We start from the raw sequence: 21,091 nt of genomic DNA, 5'->3' as shown, positions 1-21,091 counted from the left end.
ACAAGTTGTGCATAGAGATGGGACCAATGTTCGTTGCCTCATTTTGGCTTAATGTCTTTGTCCTTAGTTGTAAAGCTTCAGCGTGCCAATTTGATTCTTGTCATCCACTTAAATCACTGATATGGGCTGCCCCTGAGACAGGCTGTCGAGTTATTAGTAATGAGATTCCTTTGGCTGTAATTAGGTTCAGAGTAGGCCAGGTAATGTCCCCCTCTATCCCTGGATTCATCACATCAATATGGTTTAGGGTGACTGCAGGAAATAGCCCAAACCTACAATATAGTTTCTCAGACAAAATGGAAGTGCTTGTTCAGTACAATGCTTTGGACTATACTGTAGCAAATCAGGAGAGATTTGTGGCAAATCTATAATGGCAAACATCATAAAATATCACACTATCTGATCCAAAATGCTTTCAAATGTTCCGTTTCAATGTGCAATCCCACAAACCTCAATGTGCAATCAGACCAACTGATTATACAATTTTTTTTATAAAATGTAATGAATTATATAATAACTACGGTATGTAAATGCGTTTTAGCAAAGTGGGACAGAAAAACTGATAAAGTAGGCTGTGCCATCTGCCATATTCAAGGGTAGTCAGATGCATTTACACATGTCCAATTTCCAAACAAACGTTATACTTCCACAACTATTATAAACCCAACACATGGAATGAAGCAAATATGTACGGCAGATAGAAAATCTTCCACAACCAGACATTCCTCTCTGAAATGACATTTTGAGTGGTTTTCATTTCCAGAGTGAACCATTTCCTGTTTGTGATGTCTCTGAACTTATTCGTGGCTTAGCTTCCTGAACAGCCCAAGTCTGGACTCAGAGAACAAAATCGTCTTACAAACAGAACTGTTCATATCAAAACGATGGGGATATTGTAACTAATCACCTGGAAAGGGATTCTTCTTACAACAGACCAAAACAAAAATGGCTAAAATCCTACATTATATATAGACATGCAGTGGGGTCTGGAATTATTGGCTTCCTTGATAAAAAATGAGCTAAAAAGATTGTAGAAAATAAATAATACAAATACTGAGCTATATTGTATGCTAAAAAAAAAAATGATATTACACTATATAGACGGAAATATGTGGACACCCCTTCAAATCAGTGGATTCGGCTATTTCAGTCACACCCGTTTCTGACGGGTTTATAAAATCTAGCACACAACCATGCAATCTCCATAGCCAAACATTGGCAGTAGAATGGACTTACTGAAGAGCTCAGTGATTTTCAACGTGTCACCGCTATAGGATGCCACTTTTTAACGTGTCACGTCATAGGATGCCACCTTTCCAACAAGTCAATTTGTCAAATTTCTGCCCTGCTAGAGCTGCCCAGTCTACTGTAAGTGCTGTTATTGTGAAGTGGAAACGTCTAGGAGCAACAACGGCTCAGCTGCGAAGTGGTAAGCCAATAAAGCTCACAGAACGGGACCGCTGAGTGTTGAAGCTCGTAGCAGGTAAAAAAACGATTGTCCTGGGTTGCAACACTCACTACCGAGTTCCAAACTGCCTCTGGAAGCAACACCAACACAATAACTGTTCGTCGGGAGCATCATGAAGCCTAAGATCACCATGCGCAATGCCAAGCATCAGCTGGAGTCGTGTAAAGCCCGCCGCCATTGGACTCTGGAGCAGTGGAAACGCGTCCTCTGGAGTGATGAATCACGCTTCATCATCTAGCAGTCCGAGGGACGAATCTGGGTTTGGCGGTTGCCAGGAGACTGCTTCCTGCTCCAATGCATCATTCTAACTGTAAAGTTTGTTAAAGGAATAATGGTCTGGGGCTGTTTTTCATGGTTTGGGCTAGACCCCTTAGTTCCAGTGAAGGGAAATCTTAATGCTACAGCATACAATGACATTCTAGCACAGTGGTTCCCAAACTTTTTATAGTCCCGTACCCCTTCAAACATTCAACCTCCAGCTGTGTACCCCCTGTAGCAGCAGGGTCAGCGCACTCTCAAATGTTGTTTTTTGCCATCATTGTAAGCCTGCCACACACACACTATATGAGACATTTATTAAACATAAGAATGAGTGTGAGTCAACCCTGGCTTGTGGGAAGTGACAAAGAGCTCTTATAGGACCAGGGCACAAATAATAATATAATAATAATCAATAATTTTGCTCTTTATTTAACCATCTCACATATAAAACCTTATTTGTTAATCGAAAATTGTGAATAACTCACCACAGGTTAATGAGAAGGGTGTGCTTGAAAGGATGCTCATAACTCTGCAATGTTGGGTTGTATTGGAGAGAGTCTCAGTCTTACATCATTTTCCACACACAGTCTGTGCCTAGATTTAGTTTTCATGCTAGTGACGGCTAAGAATCCACTCTCACATATGTACGTGGTTGCAAAGGGCATCAGTGTCTTAACAGTGCGATTTGCCAAGGCAAGATACTCTGAGCACAGCCCAATCCAGAAATCTGGCAGTGGCTTCTGATTAAATTCAATTTTCACAGAACCGCTTGTTGCAATTTCAATGAGGCTCTCTTGTTCAGATATCGGTAAGTGGACTGGAGGCAGGGCATGAAAGGGATAATGAATCCAGTTGTTTGTGTCATCCGTTTCGAGAAAGTACCTGTGTCATTGCGCAACTCACTCAGGTGCTTCACTATATCACATTTGACATTGTCTGTAAGCTTTAATTCGTTTGCACACAAAAAATCATACAATGATGGAAAGACATGCGTGTTGTCCATGTTAATGCAGACAGAGACGAGCTCCAACTTCTTAATCATTGCCTCAATTTTGTCCCTGTAATCCTAGATTCAGATCATTCAGGCGAGAAAAAACATCACCCAGATAGGGCAGTCGTGTGAGAAACTCATCATTATGCAAGCTGTCAGACAAGTGAAAATTATGGTCAGTAAAAAAAACTTTAAGCTCACCTCTCAATTAAAAAACATGTCAATACTTTGCCCCCTTGATAACCAGCGCACTTCTGTATGTTGTAAAAGCGTTACATGGTTCGCTGCCCATATCATTGCATAGTGCTGAAAATACATGAGAGTTCAGGGGCCTTCCTTTAGCAAAAATGAACCATTTTCCCTGTAGTATCCAAGACGTCTTTCAAGCTGTCAGGCATTCCCTTGGCAGCAAGAGCCTCCCGGTGGATGCTGCAGTGTACCCAAGTAGCGTCGGGAACAACTGCTTGCACGCGTGTTACGACTCCACTATGTCTCCCTGTCATGGCTTTTGTGCCATCAGGTCAGATACCAACACATCTTGACCACCAAAGTCCATTTGATGTCACAAAGCTGTCAAGTACTTTAAAAATATCCTCTCCCGTTGTCCTGGTTTCCAGTGGTTTGCAGACGAGGATGTCTTCCTTAATTGACTCTATACCAGGAGCTGTGCCAGGCTCGCCACGTCTGTTGACTCATCCAGCTGTAACGCATAGAATTCACTGGCTTGTATGAGAAGCAGTAATTGTTTAAAAACATCTCCTGCCATGTCACTGATGCGTCATGAAACAGTGTTGTTTGATGAAGATATTGTCTGTATAGTTTTTGTGGTCTTTTCCCCCAGCATTGTACCAGCCATGGTCCACGGCAGCAGGAATAATTAAGTCCTCCGCAATAGTATGGGGCTTGCCTGTCCTAGCCACTCGGTAGCTCACCATATAAGACGCTTCTAGCCCCTTCTTATTAATGGTATCTGTTGCTTTTATATGTCTTACTTCTCGATAGTCGTCTTATTTCTCGCTCAAAAAACTCCCATGGCTTATTTTTCAAATTGGCATGTTTTGTTTCTAAATGACTGAGCAAAAGTGAAGGTTTCATCGAGTTGTGAGATAGTACTTTTGCACATATAACACACTGTGGCTGAGGAAAGCTACTACTCCCAATATAAGTGAACTCCAAATCAAATCAAATTAGATTTTATTAGTCACATGCGCCGAATACAACACCTTACAGTGAAATGCTTACTTACGAGCCCCTAAACAACAGTGCAGTTTCAAAAAATACAGATAATAATAAAATATCAAAGTAACAAGTAATTAAAGAGCGGGAGTAAAAAATAACAATATATATAGGGGTGTACCGGTACAGAGTCAATGTGCGGGGGCACCAGTTGAGGTAGTATGTACATGTAGGTAGAGTTAATTAAAGTGTCTATGCATAGATGATAACAGAGAGTGGCAGTGGTTTGGAGAGGGAAGGAGGGTAGGCAATGCAAATAGTCTTGGTAGCCATTTGACTAGATGTTCAGGAGTCTTATGGCTTGGGGTAGAAGCTGTTTAGAAGTCTCTTGGACCTAGACTTGGCGCTCTGGTACTGCTTGCCATTTGGTAGCAGAGAGAACAGTGTATGACTAGGGTGGCTGGAGTCTTTGACAATTTTTAGGGCCTTCCTCTGACACCGCCTGGTAAAGAGGTCCGGATGGCAGGAAGCTTGGCCCCAGTGATGTACTGGGCCGTTCGTACTACCCTCTGTAGTGCCTTGTGGTCGGAGGCCAAGCAGTTGCCATACCAGGCAGTGATGCTCTCAATGGTGCAGCTGTAGAACCTTTTGAAGAGCTGAGGGGAAATAGGTTTTGTCATGTCCGCTTCACGACTGTCATGGTGTGCTTGGACCATGTTAGTTTTTTGGTGATGTGGACACCAAGGAACTTGAAGCTCTCAACCTGCTACACTGCAGCCCCGTCGATGAGAATGGGGGCATGCTCGGTCCTCTTTTTCCTGTAGTCCACAATCATCTCCTTTGTCTTGATCATGTTGAGGGAGAGGTTGTTGCCCTAGCACCACACGGCCAGTTCTCTGACCTCCTCCCTATAAGTTGTCTCGCTGTTGTCTCGCTCCCTATAGGTTGTCCCATGTTGAGGATCAGCGTGGCGGATGTGTTACCTATCCTTACCACCTGGGGGGCGGCCCGTCAGGAAGTCCAGGATCCAGTTGAAGAAGAAGGTGTTTAGTCCCAGGGTCCTTAGCTTATTGATGAGCTTTGAGGCTACTATGGTGTTGAACACTGAGCTGTAGTCAATGAACTGCATTCTCACATAGGTGTTCCTTTTGTCCAGGTGGGAATCGGCAGTGTGGAGTGCAATAGAGACTGCATCATCAGTGGATCTTTTGGGGCGGTATGCAAATTGGAGTGGGTCTAAATCAATGTAGTTCCTATCATATTTGTGCCTCTTTGATGGTCCAACGTCCCTGTATGTTGTTCGGGGCTTTCCCGGGTAGCTCTTCGGCTGCATCAGATTCACAACTGTCAGTGTCCATTCTAGCTGGGCTAACAACATTCTTTGCTTAAGACTTTGTGGCAAGAGTTTGGGGAAGGCCTTTTCCTGTTGTAGCTTGACAATGCCCCCATGCACAAAGCGAGGTCCATACTGAAATGGTTTGTCTAGATCGGTGTGGAAGTACTTGACTGGCCTGCACAGAGCCCTGACCTCAACCCCATCGAACACCTTTGGGATGAATTGGAATGCCGACTGCAAGCCAGGATAAATCACCCGACATCAATGCCTGACCTCACTAATGCTCTTGTGGCTGAATGGAAGCATGTCTCCGCAGCAATTTTTCAACATCTAGTGGAAAGTCTTCCCAGAAGAGTGGAGGCTGTTCTAACAGCAAAGCGGGAACAAACTCCATTTTAATGCCCATGATTTTGGAATGAGATGTTCAACGAGTATTCACGTCCACATGCTTTTGGTCATCTAGTGTATTTTATACAAATACAATTACTCAGAGAAGGAGTTTTTGTTTAACAAGTAATACAAAAAAAATAGGGATCAAAATGATTTGATCCCCTGTTTTGAATACCTCTATTTTCATGTCATATGACCATAGCACCGGTTCCAATCCAAGTGCCAATGCCCCCTTTTTTTTTTTTTTTCAATTTAAAGTTTTATTAAGTTCTTGTTTTTCAATCAACCAACAAAACACATTCCACATTCACAGATGTGACAGGCTTTAAAAAAATAAAAAGTAAAAAAATAATAATACATTTGAAAAAATTAAAATACAATTAAAATGAATGATAAAGTCAAATAAAAACATTTATTTTTCTTAATCTATATATTTTCCTTGGTACCTGTATATACATACATACATACATACATACATACACACACACACATACGCACACATACTCAAAAACTAAATTAAAATAAAAACACACACACAAAAAAAAAAACATACCACTTGCAGCAGCACTATCAAGGTTCTTATCAGCTATTTCAAGCATTCGCTGAGACGATGGGCCAATAATTCGTTTTTAGGTTTTACAGTACCTTACACAAAATGTATCTGCGCATTTCCCTAGTCACCCCGTTCACTCTGTCCAGTTTGAAATATAGTTGAATAGTGGGGACCAGAGTCTATCAAACTTGGGCTGTCTCTTGTGGAGGTCATAAGTGAGCTTTTCAAGAGGAAGGAAGTCAACAATCTGGTCAATCCACATTTTAAATGTAGGGGGGGTATTAGAGGCCCACAATAGAAGAATACATTTCTTAGCAAAGTATGTAATAGTCATAAGCAAATTTTCTCTGTCAGGATCAAGAACAAAGTCCTGCTGGGCATTAAGAAGATAGATACATGGGGTCATATCAAACTGTACCTCTAGTATTTTCTGTGCAGCGGTATGTACAGATTGCCAGATTCTGGCAATCTCCCTACAGCTCCAAAATACATGCATATAGGTTCCACATTCAGAGGTACATCTTTTACAGTTAGGAGACATATCTGTTTTCATTCTATGGAGTCTCAAAGGAGTATAATAAAATTTGTACAAAAATTTGTAATTAGATTCTTTCATTTTTACACTGGTAGAGGAGCAGTATACCTTGTCGCAAACCTCCGCCCATAACTCATCACTAATAGTCAGACCAAGGTCCTTTTCCCAGATTATTTTCAAAGGAGTAAAGGAGGAGCTTCCTTTCTCAGAAAGGAGTCTATAGATGCAAGATATTTTGCCTTTAATGGATTGTGCTGTGACAAGAAGGGTTTCAACTTCGTTCAACTGAGTTCTAAACCTCCTCTTGGAGGTAAATGAGGAAATTACATGTCTAATTTGAAGATATTTTTAAAAAAAATGGGATCTTGGCACGTCGAATTCACTGCAGAGCTCTTGAAAGGATTTCAGTGTAGTGGTTTTCTGATGAAATAGGTCTGAAAAGGTCCTGATTCCTAGAGTATGCCAAAGATTAAAGTTGGCATCCCTCAGGGCTTTTGGCAAGTCTGGGTTGCCTACTATAGGCGAGTGAGAACATATTTGGGAGGAAATGCCCAGGTATTTCTTACAGTCCCTCCACGCTAGTAGGGTGCTGTAAATCACAAAGGATTTGGCTATGTTGCCCACTTCACTAAAGTTATTAATGAATATAATTGAGCTTAAGGGCAATGAACCACAGGATTGGGCTTCTATCTGAATCCACGTTGACTCTTGTCTGTTTGTGATCCATGTTAGCATGTTGCGGATTTGGGCAGACCAGTAGTACAATTGAAGGGAGGGAAGGGCAAGGCCACCTTTAGATTCGGGTTTTGATAAAGTGGAAAACTTGATCCTAGGTTTTTTATTGCCCCATATAAATTTGGTGATGCTTTGGTTAGTTGTTTTGAAGAAGGAAACTGGGAGATAGCATGGGAGCATCTGAAATAAGTAGTTCAGTCTAGGGAGGACGTTCATACGGATTACATTAATTCTTCCTACTAAGCTAATTGGGAGGGAGATCCAGGTTTGGAGATTGTTCTTAATTCGATCCAGGAGTGGAAGATAATTTTCCTTAAAAAGGCTAGATCTGGTGTTATGAAGATCCCGAGGTATTGAAACCCCTGTGTTTTCCATTGGAAAGGACAAAGTGTCTTCATAGAGCTGGTGAGTGTAATATTGAGAGGGCAGACAGTGGATTTGTTAAAATTGATCTTATAACCTGAGAACTTGCCATACTGGGCAATTGTGTCTAAAATGAGAGGGAGGGATTTCTCAGGGTTGGATATGTAGAGCAAGACATCATCCGCGTAAAGCGAAATCTTGTGCTGCAGGCCACCTGCAGAAACACCCATAATACTTGGATTGCTCCTTATCAGCTCTGCCAGAGGCTCCGCCCCCAACAAGTAGAGCAGCGGGGACAGCGAGCACCCTTGTCTTGTGCCCCGCTCCAGAGGGAATCTGTCAGAGTTCAGTCCATTAGTAGTCACCATGGCATTTGGATGAGAGTATAGTGATTTGATCCATTTAATAAAATTTGGGCCCATATTGAACTTTTCTAAGACTGAAAACAGAAAGCTCCACTCCATCCTGTCAAACGCCTTCTCAGCATCCAGTGAAGCCAGCAGGACAGGGGTCTTTTGTGCGTTTACTTGATCAATAATATCAAAAAGACGGCAAATGTTATCAGAAGAGTATCTGTCTCTAATAAATCCAGTTTGGTCCGCTTTTATTATTTTGGGAAGAAGAGTGTTTAGTCTTATGGCGAGCAATTTGGTAATTATTTTATAGTCGAAATCCAACAAGCTTATGGGCCGGAAGGACGAGCAGGATAGGGGGTCCTTGTCCTTTTTTAGCAACACTGTAATGCGAGCTGTGTGCATTGAGTCTGGGAGAACTCTGTTTTTGCAAAAATCCTCCAGCATTGGCATGAAGATAGGGCTGAGCTGGGGCCAAAAAGCTTTATAGAACTCTCTGGGGAATCCATCTGGGCCTGGGGACTTATTAGGTGGCATGGAGGTAATTGCCTCCAGGATCTCCTCAGGAGTGAAGGGGAGTTGAGATCTTCCTGGTCGGTCTCTGATAGTTTAGGTAGCGAGATTCCCTCTAGGAAAGAGTGGAGTTCTGCCTCCGTGTGTTTTCTCTCAGAGGTATATAGTTTGCAGTAAAAATCATGAAAAGTTAAATTGATCTTTTTTGGGTCATATGTGACCTCGTCCTCTGCTGTTCGGATAGCCATGATTGTACGCTCTGACTGCTCCTTTTTTAATTGGTAAGCAAGCAATCTACTGGGCCTATTGCTATACTCATGGTATTTCTGTTTAGTAAAGAATACTTTTTTTTTTTTATCTCCCGAGTGTAGTCCAAATTCAGTTTGGCTTTGGCTGCTTTAAGATGACTCCAGGAAGTGCTGTCTAGGGATTGTTTATGTATTTTTTCACAGCATTCCAGCTCCCTCTCAAGATCTAGCCTGTGTGCTTCCATTGCTTTTTTCTTAGAGGAAGCATATGCAATTAGATGACCTCTTAATGTGGCTTTAGCAGCGTCCCACATTGTGGCCGGAGAAACAGGGGAATCTTTATTGTCTTGTGTGTAGTTGTCTATCCATGTAGTTACTAATGTATGTGCCAATGCCCCTTAGAGAACTCCAGGTGGTGCTATGGTCTGATGACATGTAAATCAAGGTATTTGGCCACACACACCAATGGTGGGTTTGGTATTGAAAGAAAAATGCATATGCAGAAAATATCTCATCCCTATTATAAAATATGGATGTGGATTTTTGATGTTATGGGGCTATTTAGCTTCCACTGTTCCTGGGGCCGTTGTTTAAGGTCAACTGTAACATGATCTTTACCAAGTAAGAGGACATTTTAGGCCAAAACCTGGTTGCCTCCCCCAGGAGGCTGAAACTTGATCGCAAGTGAACCCCAAGCACACATCAAAATCCACAAAGTATTGCTTAATTGACCACAAAATCAGCATTTTGCAATGGCCATCTTAGTCTCCGGACTTGAACCCCATTGAAAACACGTGGTTTGAATTGAAGAGGGCAGTTCACAAGTGCAGACGAAGGATATCAAGAATCTGGAAAGATTGTGTATGGAGGAATGGTCTAAGATCCCTCCTAATGTGTTATCCAAATTCATAAAACATTTTCGATAAAAAAGGCTTAGTGTCGTTATCCTCGCAAGGGTAGGGTGCTGGAGTATTGAAAACAGGGGATCCAATAATTTTGACTCCTATCTTTAGATGTATTACTTGTTAAACAAAATATCTTTCTCTGAGCAATTGTATTCATTTTCAAATATAATATATATTGTTTTTTTTGCATGCAATATAGCTGGTAGTTGTATAATGTATTTTATACAGTCTTATTTGCTGAACTTTCTCAGGGGACCCACTAATTCCAGACCCCACTGTATGTGTGTGGCTCTGGTACATACTGTCACACATGATTGGTTATTGTATATTTCAATGGTGAATGAACATGAAGAGATGAAAAAGAAAACACACTAAATCTTTTGTGTTTTCATAGGTGTGGCCAAAGATACAGAATTGGTTACTTCACATGCAGTATTATAAATCCAAAGGGAGATGTTTTGCTCAAACACTGAGTAAAATATTTCTATCAACAAATGTCTCGTCAGTGTGGACAGAAATTGATATATTGAAAGTAAAAATAAGCAAAACTATTACAGTGATTAATATCTAATAGATATAGTAATAGATCTTGAGAGAGAGAACTAAATTGTAGGGTTCTTTAATTTCTCATTATCAACAAAAATATGCAAAAAGGTCAAATAATTATCTTGGTCGACTACAATAGTAACAATGACATTATTCATTCAAGACGAAGGTCTAATTTTCCCGTTGTGGTGCTGAGTAATGTATATAACAAATAGATCTGTACATTCCAACCTTAAAATTACTCTGGCAATGAATATGGTGAAACATAAATGTGGGGAGGAGGAGGCATAGTAATCCAAAATAATGTTTAGCAGACATCCCAGGCACCAGCAGCATGAGAAGACAGGGAGCTGAGCTGAACACAGTTGGCAGCAAGCAGGCCTAAAGGAATACTACACGCCAACATTGTCATATTCAGCCACAAGAATGAACTCAGTGAGGGAGCTGGAGAGACCAAGGCAAACCAAAAGCAATTCAGATTCCTGTTTTCAAGTTGCTGCTCTTAATTGGAACCAGAAGCTCCTCTCGCCTGTTCCTTTTTGGGTGAACAGACCTGTTGAATTCTGACACACCGAATCTTCTTGTCTTTGAAGAAATCACTCACTAAATGCAGCCTGAAACCAATCCCACAGGAATCCATGATGTTATTCACAGAGGATTTGTTGAACTCTGCTGAAGTCCAACTCTTTGTTGGGATGGAAGCACTGTAGGAACCCAGAAACCATATCTTGTTCGTAGATGGATCCTTCTCAGTGTGGTCTTCCTTGTCTTCCCTGTGAGTTTGCTATTCCTCTATGGGGTTATGGTGGCATAATCCCCTGATACAGCACCCACAATTCCTCCTAGTCCCTGCATATGGTTCTTGAAAATATAATTTTACTTCTCCATACCGAGATGGGTCTCTAACTAACCGGTGTCTGTATGTAGCCTTGCTACTTTTATAGACTCGCTACTATATATAGCCTGTCTTTTTACTGTTGTTTTATTTCTTTACTTACCTATTGTTTACCTAATACCTTTTTTGCACTATTGGTTAGAGCCTGTAAGTAAGCATTTCACTGTAAGGTGAACACCTGTTGTATTCGGCGCACGTGACAAATAAACTTTGATTTGATTTGGTAGCGTTGTTCCAATTCAGTCATATTAGATGGTTAATTTCATCATAGAGGGAAAGCCTTGTTCATGTGCCCAAAAATGTCCAAGTTGGTAACTGGGTGTAGCATTCTCACATGCACTCTCTTTAGGGTATAAAGGCAAATACAGCTGTCCACATTAGGATTCAGTTACAACTTGTTAGACACAGCTGTGTTTGCATCAGCCTCTATGGGCTGCTCTTTACTGGGACAGGGCGAATAGGTGGCCAAATTCCATTAGCATGCTTCAGATCACAATTTACATTGGGGAATGCCAAGAAAACAGCAGACATGCAACATGTGAAATTTAAAGAAAAAACATCTGAATGCACAGTATGCTTCTAATGGAACATCTGCCTGAGGCTCCAAAGACAAACTTTAGGAGGGCTAGCTTAGAGAGATCACAAGTTGCAACTTATCAACATACTGTACATACAGTGCTGACATTTTATTGTTTACGACTATCCTTTTTTATATAAAACTTCCCATTGAAAATTCCCTGTGTAAATATTTATCTGTTATGCTTGACACATTTTTCTATCTAAATAAACACACAACACTTAAGTTCATGACAGTTGAGGAAGTAAGCATAAGCAGGAAGCTCCTCTTAAAGGCGTGTGAATGTGAGGAAATTCAGCACAGCCAGTTGGGCTTACAGCAAGACTGTTTTACAGGATGTTTTTAGAATCAGGAGGATACGTGTAGGTTTAGCACATGTTCTACTGCAGTTCTGCTGCTGGGCTACACAGTGAGGTATAGATGCGGCGCTTATGATTTAAATGGAGTCACAGTTCATTTGTCCTGACAGTGTTTCTGTCCAGAATGAAATGAGCCGTGTTGGATTGCTAGAGATGGCTGCCTCTCCCTTTCATTCTCATTAATCTGATCCGTGCGTGCCCAAATCCAGATTGGCAGAGGCATCATGCATATGCTTTGCTGTCACGCAAACCAGATTTCCCCCACTGCAATATGCTGTAATACTCATTTAAAGCCATTGTGAACCAATTACAATTAAGGTTTCCATTCATTCGTAATGCTCCTTTGACAAAGAAACAAGATCAGGTCATAGAAAAGTATTGTTCAAAATCCTCTGGACTTCTATTTCCGGCCAAAGGTGTTCTCTAATTGACCACACCTCACTTGAGGGTAATCGATTATGACGGTTTATCCCCCAATGACACGTTCACTAGTGATCTGCCAGCCTTAAGGGAACGGGGGATGCATCACCTTCTTGCCAAAGAAATGGAGGAGAGAAAAGACTGTCCCTACAGAAAGCCAGTGGGAAGTGAAGTCATCAGAAGAACGATTCGCTTGGCTGCAACTTCCCCCATGAGGAAAAGCAGTGGAAATTCAGAGGCTCCCTGGAACAATTTAGAAATACCATGAAGTTACTTTGGAAAGACTTCTAATGTGTAAGCTTGATGCCACATGTTCACGTTAGTCTTTTAGCACGGAAAACTGGAATCAATTGTGGCGAGAGCTTTGTGATATCACGTCTGTCTCTTCACAGATCATTATGGGCTGGTGTTGCGAACAGCTTTGTTCCCCTGGGGTCACAAGGTCAAAGGTTGGAATCCACTGTTAATATGTACAGTATGTGTATGCTTGCTGGGAGTCTTAAAATTCTGCAAAATAAAATAAAACAAGTTCAAATTAATAGAATTTGTCTTCACAAGTGGTCTGGAAAGCCCTTTTGTGACAGGCTAGAGAATGCAGATTTTTTTACTGCATTCCTATGAAAATGCACCTTACATTTTCATCTTGTGCTAACAGAATAAACAACACATTATACAGTACATGTCTTTAAGGGGCAATCAGCAGTTGCTACATCCATTTTTGGACCTATAAATAAATGATATGTACCCATATATTTTTGAAGAATATAAATAATACATGCCTCATGAGCTTAGTTCTGTCATAACCCATCAGAACCCAAATATAAGCTTGTTTTACAACAATGTTTGTAAAAAAGTAAATGTAAACAAACACTATGTAGTCTCAAAGCTCTGTCTATAATTTTGAGAGTGGTTACATTTCTAAAGCCCCATCTCTCAGTTTTTTACCGAAACAGGGACAGGGACAACATTTGGTTATTATTTCTGCTGCTGATAGCTGTTTTGATATTGTCTTTGAGAAAATGAGTTAATTTGAATAAATCCTCTACTTTCTCTTATTAAATGTACCATGATGTCTCTCAGCTGTGTGAAGTTAATTGGAAAGATACCAACAATATGGAGCTAGGAAACAGAGCCTTCTAGCATGAACATTAATTTAATGACACAGCTGCAGTCTCAGGTTCAACGGAGTTGTGTGTGTACTGTGATGAGGGAAGACTAAGACTTTACCCAGGCACTTCAGGAAGGTCTTTCCCACAGAGCATGACACACTTTAGCTGCAGAGTAAGCAGAAACAGCAGAGAGGGAACGGAACATCATGAAGGGTAGAGAGAGGAACTTTCAGACAAACTTTTGTCCCATTTAACAAGTTAGTTACTTATGTGATTTTGCTGAACCATCTCTGGCAGCAGAATATCACCCATATGTAACTATTTGATATGCACAAAAGTTTAAACAATATCATCAGTAGGGTTTAACGTGAAAATAACCAAGAAAGAACAATTACAAACTGGGGAATAAAAGGCATTTTGACAGAACATTAAAGGATATGTAAAACCTTGTGATCCGAAGTTCAATATTTACCCCCAATTGAACGCTGATTATTCAGCTGTGTCTCATAAGAGTCCTTGCTCCAGACAAGTCCCATAAACAGGAACTGCAGCTGGGCTACTTTGGTCTCACATATTTGCTGGATTTCAAGTAAAATACTGTTTTATTTACACTGGAATCTGAAATACAGGACCTCACACACAAGTCAACCATTAAGTTCTTAACTCTCTATGTGGAGACATTCCTTGAACTCAAGATGCTAACATTTTGTGTAACCTTTCAGTGAGCTAATCTTTTGGCGCTTTCAGAACAATGCTGCGCAACAGCCCTGGGCAGCCTCTGCTGTTCTATGGAGGTGTCAGATATGTGTTGGGCATAACTGATGCACTCACGCATTAAATGTCAAGATCTGACATATCACCAACACATAAAAACATGTAATGTAGTAAATGGTAGGATTGGTCACAACTACTCTTTAGTTATGATACACTGTTTTGAATGCCTTTGTTATGATGACACCTTCTGAACTCCTTTGTAACCTGTAGTAACTCTAACCTGAAACATTGGCTTGAGGCAAGCAGGATTAATTTAGCGGTGCCTGACATTACCCAGTTGTGTTCACTTCTTTATTCCCAGAAGCATGTCAGTATTAGGAGGGATTTCAAAGGCCTTGTCTACTGGGTGAGGCCTGTTTGCAGAATGGTGTTGGAGGTTAGAACTACATAAACACTACAGGGATGCTTTTATACTGGAACATCAGCACATTTTCACTGAACACAATGTCAGCAAAAGAGAGTTATCTGGGTCAAGGGAAGCAATGTATCACTCGGGCAACACATGATGCAGGTTGGAGAAAATTCGACCTGCTTTTCAAGCTAATACAGTAGCAAACCCCCAGATGGGTTGTTTCCACACCTCACAAGCTACAGACAACATGGAAAGCGACAATACACAGCTAGGGATTATGTTCACAAATCTGATTGACCTTTATCCATGTCTTCATGCATTTTGTGAAAGTGTGATATGTGGTGCAGTTACAGTGGGGCAAAAAAGTATTTAGTCAGCCACCAATTGTGCAAGTTCTCCCACTTAAAAAATATGAGAGAGGCCTGTAATTGTCATCATAGGTACACTTCAACTATGACAGACAATATGAGAAAAAAAATCCAGAAAATCACATTGTAGGATTTTTAATGAATTTATTTGCAAATTATGGTGGAAAATAAGTATTTGGTCAATAACAAAAGTTTATCTCAATACTTTGTTATATACCCTTTGTTGGCAAACAAGTCTTCACAAGGTTTTCACACACTGTTGCTGGTATTTTGGCCCATTCCTCCATGCAGATCTCCTCTAGAGCAGTGATGTTTTGGGGCTGTTGCTGGGCAACACAGACTTTCAACTCCTTCGTTGCCCGGGCGGTGTGTTTGGGATCATTGTCATGCTGAAAGACCCAGCCACGTTTCATCTTCAATGCCCTTGCTGATGGAAGGAGGTTTTCACTCAAAATCTCACGATACATGGCCCCATTCATTCTTTCCTTTACACGGATCAGTCGTCCTGGTCCCTTTGCAGAAAAACAGCCCCAAAGCATGATGTTTCCACCCCCATGCTTCACAGTAGGTATGGTGTTCTTTGGATGCAACTCAGCATTCTTTGTCCTCCAAACACGACGAGTTGAGTTTTTACCAAAAAGTTATATTTTGGTTTCATCTGACCATATGACATTCTCCCAATCTTCTTCTGGATCATCCAAATGCTCTCTAGCAAACTTCAGACGGGCCTGGACATGTACTGGCTTAAGCAGGGGGACACGTCTGGCACTGCAGGATTTGAGTCCCTGGCGGCGTAGTGTGTTACTGACGGTAGGCTTTGTTACTTTGGTCCCAGCTTTTTTTCTCATTTTGTCAGTCATAGTTGAAGTGTACCTATGATGAAAATTACAGGCCTCTCTCATCTTTTTAAGTGGGAGAACTTGCACAATTGGTGGCTGACTAAATACTTTTTTGCCCCACTGTATTTGTGTCTGATGGAAGTGTATTCCAGACATGGGAAGCTCTCACAGAGAAAGTGGATTTACTAAGGGTGCTTTTCCTTAAGGGAACTATACAGTCACCTCTCATGGCAGACCTTGTGAATCTGCTGCCATATGTTTGGGTTTTCTGTTTAACAAAAATACTGAGTGGAGGGGGAGCCAGGCCATTTAGGATCTTGAATACAAGACATGCGTCAGTGTATTGCACAAGAGTTTCCCAACTCAGGAGCTCATGCTTTCTGAGGATGTAACAGTGATGATGGCTATTGGGCTTCCTATCAAGCACTTTGAGAGCCTGTTTGTAGACAAACTGAAAAGGTTTTAATGTTGTACAGCTAGCTTGGGCCCAACTAGTCAAGCAGTATGTTACGTGGGGGAGTATCATGGATTTGAAGTACAGTTTTGCTACCTCTGTAGTCAAACAATTTCGTTTAAATCGGAAATTGGCTAGGTTGAATTCGGTTATTTGAATTACCTTTTTCACATGCTTTTTAAAAGAGAGGTGGTATCAAGTATGATGCCAAGGTACTTAAAATCAGATACCACCTGGAGCTTCTCCCCTGACAACATAGATATCTGTCTCAGTAGCATCTGTTGCCCTCTTTGTGAAGAACATGCAAACAGTTGTTTTCACATTGAGATGCAAACACGAGTCACTGAGCCACTTTGTAACCTGGACCATTACAGCAGTGAGTTCTTGTGCAGCTTGTTGTTTGCTCTTTGCATGCACATATATCACTGTATCATCTGCATACATTTGAACTTCAGACCCAGTACAGATAGAAGGCAGATCATTAATGTACAGGCTGAACATGAGGGGCTCCAGTATTGACCCTTGGGGCACGCCCACATCATAGCTAAGAGTGGGCGACAGCTCATTGCTCACTCTGACACACTGAGTTCTGCCTGCAAGGTATGATTTCATCCATCTCAAGGCATCGGGGGGAAAGTTGAACTTGGACAATTTTGTGATGAGAATCTCATGGTTAACAGTATCAAAAGCCTTCCTTAGATCCAGAAACACAGCCCCAACAATGCCCTCTTTGTCCATCTTGGACTTCACATTTTCCAGAAGAAAGCAGTTGGCCGTTTCTGTGGAGTGTTTCGCTCTGAAGCCAAACTGCATAGAGTGTATTGTGAAGGGGCTGCTGTTGAGGTGGGCAATCAGTTGTTCTGCTACACACTTTTCAACAACCTGACACCACAGGTAGTATACTAATGGGCCTGTAGTTACTCATGTCAGCAGGGTCGCCCGATTTGAAGATGGCCGTTATTATGGCCGACTTCCATACCCTTGGAAACACCCCCAGACCAATAGATGTGTTGGTGACCTAAGTAATGGGGCCAATGAGTGACTCTGTCGTTTTTAAGAAAGGTAGAGTCCAGCCCAAACACATCTTTGGCTTTAGAGTTCTTTAGTGAGCTAATCACCTTGTTCACCTTTGACTCAGAAACCTCCCTTATGATGAAGACAGGTTGAGCGTCATTCACTAGCACTGAGCCCAAGAAACCAGTGGAGGGGGTTCTGTGTCAGTACCCTGACAGAGTCAATCAAGTAGGAATTGAAGGCTATTGATATTTCGGCTGCATCCTGTGTTAGATTGTTATTCACCATGATTGCTAGTCTTTTTGCAGTGTTACTATGGTCTTTCCCTGTTAACTTCTTTAGATTCTCCCAGATCAATTTAGAATTCCCTTTGCTTCAACAAGTATGTTAATAAAAAGGTTTGCCTTGGCCTGTCTGATTTCTTTCATCACCTTATTTCTCAACATGGTAAACCTACGTCTGTCATGCTCTAATTTGAATCTTAGGGCTATTTTTAGAGCATAATCTCGTTCTTTCATCAGTTTCCAGATTTCTCCATGTTGCCAAGGAAGAGTGCTCTTTTGGCCAGGTTTGGATTTGATTTTCTTTAGGAAACCATTTATTGTAGTCTGGATTGTGGATAGAAAAACCTGTCTATCAGCTTCCATGTCTGTATAGGACAAGTGATCATTCCAGTTAATTCCCTTAATTGCGTTTTCAAAATAGTTTAATTCACTCTTAGGTATTCTTAGTTGATCCGGCTTTCTAACAGTAGAGAGGTTAAACCTGCTCTTAGACAGCTTTCTGGCTATAAGTGTCAGATTGTGTTCAGATAGCCCAGTAACCATATTGAATGATTTAGTCACTCTCTCTGGTTTATTATTGAACACCAAATCAATCTGTGTTTTAGAGCAACAAGTCACCCTGGTTGGTCCTTTAACTAGCTGTGTAAGGTCAAAGGTATTAGTGATCCGTTTGAAGGTTTTCCTACAAGATTTGTCTTCATAATTAATATTAAAATCTCCCATTAAGATGACCTCTTTCACAAAGTCACATTCCCTAAGCATGTTATTAAACTGATCAAAAAACACACTTTTGGTGGAAGGTGGCCCGTACATTCCAATAAGGGTAAAAGACATTTGGGGAGACAGTGTAACGTTCAGGCCAATACATTCTAGTTCATTATCACATGACCACTCAATTTGTTTACATCGGATATGTTCTTTAATGTAAATCATCACACCCCCTCCTCTTCCTTCATGCATATAGTGCTGAGCGATTAACCAAAGTGTCGGTTATTTTTTGGTTTTCAAACAACTAACTGACTGATGTTGGTTAAAAACCTCTCTGGGATATGTGGGACCATAGCGTCCCACTTGGCCAAAAGCCAGAGAACATGCAGAGCGCCAAATTCAAATAAATTCCTATAAAAATCTAACTTTCATGAAATCACACATGTAAAATACCACATTAAAGCTACACATGTTGTGAATCCAGCCAACATGTCAGATTTCAAAAAGGCTTTTCGGCGAAAGCAAACGATGCTATTATCTGAGGATAGCACCTCCAAAAGAGAGAGAACATTTCAACCCTGCAGGCGCGACACAAAACGCAGAAATAAAAATCATGCCTTACCTTTGACGAGCTTCTTCTGCTGGTACTCCAATATGTCCCATAAACATCACAAATGGTCCTTTTGTCCGATTAATTTGGTCCATATATATCCAAAATGTCAATTTATTTGACGCGTTTGATCCAGAAAAACACTGGTTCCAACTTGCGCAAAGTGACTACAAAATATCTCAAAAGTTACCTGTAAACTTTGCCAAAACATTTCAAACTACTTTTGTAATACAACTTTAGGTATTTTTAAAAGTAAATCATCGATAAAATTGAAGACGGGATGATATGTGTTCAATACAGGAAGAAAACAAACTGAAGCATGCTTTCTGGTCATGCGCCTCTATCAAACAGTACACATGAAGTTACCCTCGTTCAAGATGGCCGTACTTCTTCATTACACAAAGGAATAACCTCAACCAATTTCTAAAGACTGGTGATGTCCAGTGGAACGATAGGAACTGATAGCAAGTCCCTTAGAAATCTGGATTCCCAATGAAAACTCATTGAATAGAGGGTGACCTCAAAAAACAATCTGAATGGTTTGTCCTCGGGGATTCGCCTGCTACATATGTTCTGTTATACTCACAGACATGATTCAAACAGTTTTAGAAACTTCAGAGTGTTTTCTATCCAAATATACTAATGATATGCATATCTTATCTTCTGGGGATGAGTAGCAGGCAGTTAAATTTGGGCATACTTTTCATCCAAAATTCCAAATGCTGCCCTCTATCCTAGAGAAGTTAAATGATTTTAATTCCACTTTGTTCAGGTTTTTTCTGTGAGTTCAATGCACACAATGTACAGTTTCCCTTGAGATAAATCAGATAAATACATAGTTTAGCGCAGGAAACTAACTACAATGACCATAATTCATTGCACCTACTCGTCCAGTCTGTTTTTTTTTACTCCTGCTATGTAAAAGATACATAAGAATGCATGATGGAGAGGGATAGAGCATTTGCTTTGCGAGGTATCTCTACCTGAATACATGATCTAGTGATTGATAGTTGATATTCAGCAGTCATAAAAGTATGCCTTATTTACTTTGAAGAACTACTTTGTCAAACAGCATAGGCAGCAGCTCTATAGAGATTAGATGATGACTTGGAATGAAATAATAAGGGTCACAAAATAAAACAAATATAAATTACACAACAACTGAAATATGTTATTAAAGTAAAGAATGTGAAGAAATTATGATAAGTAAGTGAGGCAGTCACCACCATCATGGGACTTTTATTAATTGTTTTTTTTCTGGTTTATGTTGTTGTTACAGCATTCAACCCACATAATGCATAGTGCATTTCATGAAATGTAGTTTTCATCAAAACCGAAATCGAAAACCGTGATATTTTTTCCAGAATCGAACCGAAACCGAACTGACTTCAAAAAGCACTAATCGCTCAGCACTACTGGCTTACAGTCTGTAGTTATTGACTACACTTCCTCAATATGAAAGTGAGGTCAGTTTCCCCAGTGATCCAATACCTCACAAAAGTCTATAATAGCATTGCACTCTGTCAATGATATTAGGCTAGGGAATATTTCCTGTTAACTGTGTGCTGCAGGTTTAGTAACTCTACAAGCCTGCAGATGTGGTCTTGAGGCTTACTGGCTGCTGTAAAATACCCCCCTGAATAGATCATTTAGAGAGTGACATCAGATTGTTTCAAGCTCCTCGAATTCTATAGGACTGCTCTGTACGTTTCTGAGATTTGTGAAAATCGAAAATTCTGTTGAACAGAGGTAAATGGTGCTTATCAACCTGAGTTTAGTGTATGACCTTTGCAAAGGCTCTCAGGGATGCTGGACATCTAGCTACAGAAAGTTGTTATATAACCAAACATGTTTGGTTTCCATTACTGAGTATTACAAGTTCCACCAACAGGTGCAACACATCAACTCTAATTAAAAACACAACTAACATTCAGAGATTGCTGGACATTTCACAT

This window comes from Oncorhynchus nerka, linkage group LG22 (assembly GCF_034236695.1).
Source record: "Oncorhynchus nerka isolate Pitt River linkage group LG22, Oner_Uvic_2.0, whole genome shotgun sequence".
In the NCBI taxonomy this organism is placed as follows: Eukaryota; Metazoa; Chordata; class Actinopteri; order Salmoniformes; family Salmonidae; genus Oncorhynchus; species Oncorhynchus nerka.
This window is presented reverse-complemented; position numbering follows the sequence as displayed.